We start from the raw sequence: 5,003 nt of genomic DNA, 5'->3' as shown, positions 1-5,003 counted from the left end.
GCAGGTGGTCCTCTCTTGTTTTAAAAGTACCATTTACATGCATTAGTTAATAGCTACTAGCTGCACTGGCTGTATTCCTCTTCTGCTGCTGAAGGCAGTATGCCTCTGAATGCCACTTGCTGTCAGGGACCCAGCACTGAGGAGAAATGGTGGGAGACTCCCCCTCCCCTGCTCCTGATCAACATCCTGAAGCTTCCCAGGAGCAGGAGGACAGTATAGATTTGGACCAGTGGTTTGCAGAGGGGTATAGTTCAGAAGGCAGAAGCTGGGAAATTCTGGATGGAGAAGAAGCACTGGGGGAGAGAGAGAGATTAACTGTCTCTGGAAAGCATCCATCTGCTCGGCTCAAGGTCAAGGAGAACAGTTAAGGTGCCTGCACAGAAGCACAGTGGTTACGAGCTCAGGTTGCAAGATGCAGTAGTGATGTGGGTGACTAGAGAGGAAGTGGGTGGGACCCTTAATTGGGAGCACCTTCATTCCTAGGAAATGGATTCTTTGTTCTCTCTCTGTGGTCATTAAAGTTTCTAACTGGTGAGGAGACTCCTTTTCCTTTGTTCTGCTTATCTACTGTCAAAGGGGGAGGGGGAGGAAGCCAATTCCCTGAAGCCTGACACTTGCTGGGGATCACAGGTGGGGATAGAGCTGCTGTTGCACTTAGATCATGCTCATGGGCTTCCTATAAGGGGCATCTGGTGGGTCACTATGAGAAGAGGATGCTGGACTCTATGGGCCTTGGGTGAGATCCAGCTGGGCACACATACAAGTTTCTACATATATTAACCACTATAGCTATGTTGTACTTCTAATATTCCTCTGAATACAAAGTGGCAAGAGTTCTCATAATGGGTGGCGGAGTGAGACAAGAAGCCCCCAGTAAAACACAAAAAAACATTATATCTACTTTCTGCTTCGATCAACACAATTTTGAAAAGAAGCCACAGATGAAGTCAGTGGGGAAGTGAGAAGGGAGGGAGAGGTTTGCTGTTGTTTTTAGCAGAATACAGATTCTTTTAGCAGAATAAACATTTCAAATAAGTGCTGTTTTCAGGTCTAGGTTTGGAGAATCTGAGAAATGATACAAAGCAAGGCAAGAGGGTGCTTCTGCAGGAAATGAACGCATGACTGAAAACTAATGAGTATTTGCTTTAAGACTACAAAGCATATTTTCTAAAAAGGGATGGGTGGGGGATTATATACTCACATTATATCTATTGGATCCATCACAAATGTGCCAATAGTGCATGTTCAGGCCAACAATCAGATAGCCAATCATACATTTTTGCCAGTCATATTCCAAATGTATCATCCTACTGAAATTAAATCCTATGGATTTTCTTCTTCAGAAGTCTTGGAGTTTTATCCAGCTGCCGTTCTATCCTGTCCTTTCCCTTAGTGTCAGCTACATAGCTATATCTGTTCTGATTGATCTCCTGTCTCTATCTACCAACCCTGCTGAAGATTGCCTTGAGATTATTGCTCCCTCGACCTGCAAAGCATGTGTTGAAACATCAAGATGCACAATGCTGTGTCTGCAATTTGGTGTATGTGTATGTGTTTAAATTTATCTGCACTGTTTAAAAACTTTCCCACAAATTATACGGTGCAAATGAGGAGCTATGTATGGATCTTCTGCGTAATGTTTATGGATTCGCTCTCTAATGATAAGTTCTGTAATTTCCCATAAGGGAAATCAACATTCCGCATTACAAATAGTTTTGAACTCACCTAACTAAAAAATAATTTGCTTTTGAATTAAGCACTTATTTCTTAACTAGCTGTTGCACTCAGGTCCTGCTTCTAGTCTTGCCCATGGCATCTGATTGGCTACTGTAAGAACCAGATGCTGGACTAGATGGACCACTGGCCTGATCCAGCAGGATTCTCATATGTTCTTAGAACTTCTTCATCACCCTTAAAGAATGTGAAAGGCACAGCAGGCTTAATTCCATATTCCATATTATTACAACATCTAAAGCCAATTTAATGGTTCCTTGCCTATTAACATGATAAATGTTGAAGCTACAGACTGCTCAATCTGTAATGGACTGGATTAGGCATACAGTGGTACCTTGGGATGCAAATGGGATCCATTCCGGAGCCCCGTTCGCATCCTGAATAGAACGTAAGACGCGACAGCATGTCTGCACGTGTGAGGGTTGCGTTTCGCCACTTCCACACATGTGTGTGACGTCATTTTGACCGTCTGCGCATGCGTGAGTGGTGAAACCTGGAAGTAATGCACTCTGTTACTTCCAGGGCACTGCGGAGCACTATCCAAAAGCACTCAACCTGATGAAGTGCCTGGATATCTTTTTGTTTGTGGTGATCGTCCTGCTCTACCTTCTGAGCCTTACAGGGAATGGTCTCATCATTGTCATCATGACTGTGGACCATCAGCTCCAGAAGCCAATGTACTTCTTCCTTAGCAACTTCTATATTATTGAGATTGGACACACTACTGTGTTTATGCCGAAGATGCTAGTCAACTTCCTGTCGGCAAAGAACACGATCTGCTTCCACTGTTTCATGGCACAGTCTTTCTTCTACTTCCTCTTTGGTGTCACAGAGTTTTTCATTCTTTCTATCATGTCCTTTGATAGATACTTAACCATCTGCCATCCATTAAGGTACCCCACCCTCATGACCTCTCAGGTTTGCCTTAAGCTTTCACTGGCTACCTGGCTTGCAGGCTTTTTCTCAGTTATTTTCCAGGTGTTGAAGGCTGTGAGGCTTCCTTTCTGTAGCTCCAACATTGTACATCATTTTTCCTGTGATGTTGGAGCTTTGCTAAAGATTGCGGGGGGGGGGGGGCCACAAAAATCATTGAAGCCCTTGGCTTTGTGGTGTCTGTGGCTGTGATCCTGAGTCTCTGCTTTTGACAGTTGTAATTTACATCTTCATCATCTCCACGATCCTCCGTATCACTTCATCCAGTGGACAGCGGAAGGCTTTCTCCACCTGTGCCTCCCATTTGACTGTGGTCAGCATCTTGTATGGGTCAGTCCTTTTCATCTACTTGAGACCTTCTGTCAAGGGCTCTTCTTTAGGTGTGGTCAGAGCTGTGTCTGTATTGAACATGATCGTCGTCCCAGTGCTGAAACCTTTCATATACACAATCAGGAATAATGAAGTCAAAGATGCTTTATGAAAAGCCTTAGGAAGGAAGACGTTTGCAGTTTCTAAGTTCTAAGCACTGACTAGGGTTGGAAAGGACTGCTGTCTAACTCAGTGCTCACAGAGACCTGAATCCCAGCAACCCAGTCAGATGGGCAGTATATAAATATATCATCATCATCCCCTGTAATTTTACCCTGTGCTCCTCTGGATCCAAGTTTACCACAGCTCTGATTCTATTCTGAAATGGTGCCATTGTCAATCAATTTAGTGATGATTAGAGGAGATGGATGGATGGATGGATGGATGGATGGATGGATGGGTTTAGAAAGTATAATCTACCTTCTTATGTCCCAATTTACCAGATAACGGCAAGAGATAGCTGAATAATTGGCCTTCTTTGAATCAGACTCTTGATCCATCTAGGTCAGATATGTCCACACTGACTGGCAGGACCAATACTGGCTTGCAGACAAAGGTTTTCCCCAGTCCTACCTGTGGATGATGGGGACTGAACCTGAGAACACTTCTCTAATGTCTCAGAAAAGCCAATACCTGGCTTCATCCACTTTCTTTGGGTGTCTTGTCCATTTCCAGACCCTGCATTGAAGCAGCTTTGACTACATAGCCTATCAGTCTGGGGACACCAAAGAGCGGTGTCTGGAAGTCCTATCAGACTTGGTGGCACCCTCAGAAGATGCTATGGGGATAAAGAAACTGTGGCCCTCCAAATGTTGCTGGACTACAACTCCCATCATCCTTGCACATTGGCTGTTATGACTGGGACTCGAGTTGGGTTTTAGAGTCTAACAGCATCTAGAGGGCCACAGATTCCTCACCCCAGCTATAATAAGATAGTGTGGCCAGGAAGACAAAGTTTTCTTTTATTAAATGATTTCTAAACAGCTTTTCATCTCCAAAGAAGAAATACCAAAGGGATTTCCACAATACCAATGCATAATAATGAAGTCAAAGGTGCTTTAAAATAAGACTTAGGAAGTAAGACCTTTGCAGTTTCTAAGCTCTAAGCACATCACTGCCATGTAGGGAATGAGACACAAGTTGAAAAAGGATCCTCACTCCTGGGCTACTGTAGCCAACCTTTGAACCTTACAAAGCCATGAAACCTGTGTAAAATATTGCATGATTGAATTCTTGCTTCCATACATTACTCTAAAGGAAATTCCAGAAAAAAATACATGGGAAAATGTAAACTTTTAGAATATGTGAAGGATGACAAATAAAGCATTGAATTCTTTACGGAACATCAACACATGTGGGGCCTGGCTGACTCAACATTACCTGATCCAACCTTCAGCTTTGGGTGTTTCTGATGGGAAATCACAAAGGGGCACAGCCCTGGAGACAGAATCCCAGAACTTTTGGAGAAGGTGAAATAACTTTTCATTAGTGTTATACGATTTGTAAGAAGGGCTTTGCAAGGTGTAGATGAAATATCCCTTTCATGTGTGAATCAGAAGTGCAATTAGACCATCAATGAAATATCTTTTACAGGGAAAGTTGGTTAAATCTCCTTGAAAGGTGGGCACTGTTGAAGGAAACATTGTTTTCCCTCTGCCCTTGGTTCTTTACCTAAGCAAAGCAAAGAAAATAAACACCCTTCCATGTACAGCTTTTTGGGGGGCAGGTATTGTGGACACAGAGTTTGTTATAGAGGCACATCAACAATGATTGTGGTGGTGGTGATGTTGATTTCCTCCTGCATCTCCAACATCATTGACAGCAGAGGGCCTTCTCCACCTGTGCCTTCCATAACATTGTGGTCAGCATCTTGCATGGAGCAGTCCTTTTCATCTACTTAAGAGCTACTGTCACAAGAGCTTCATTCAAGTTGGTGAAAGTTGTGTCTGTACTGAACATGATATTTG

Source organism: Podarcis bocagei, assembly GCF_964188305.1.
Source record: "Podarcis bocagei genome assembly, chromosome: 13".
NCBI lineage: Eukaryota > Metazoa > Chordata > Lepidosauria > Squamata > Lacertidae > Podarcis > Podarcis bocagei.
The sequence above is the reverse complement of the archived record's forward strand: the minus strand, read 5'-3'. Positions refer to the sequence as shown.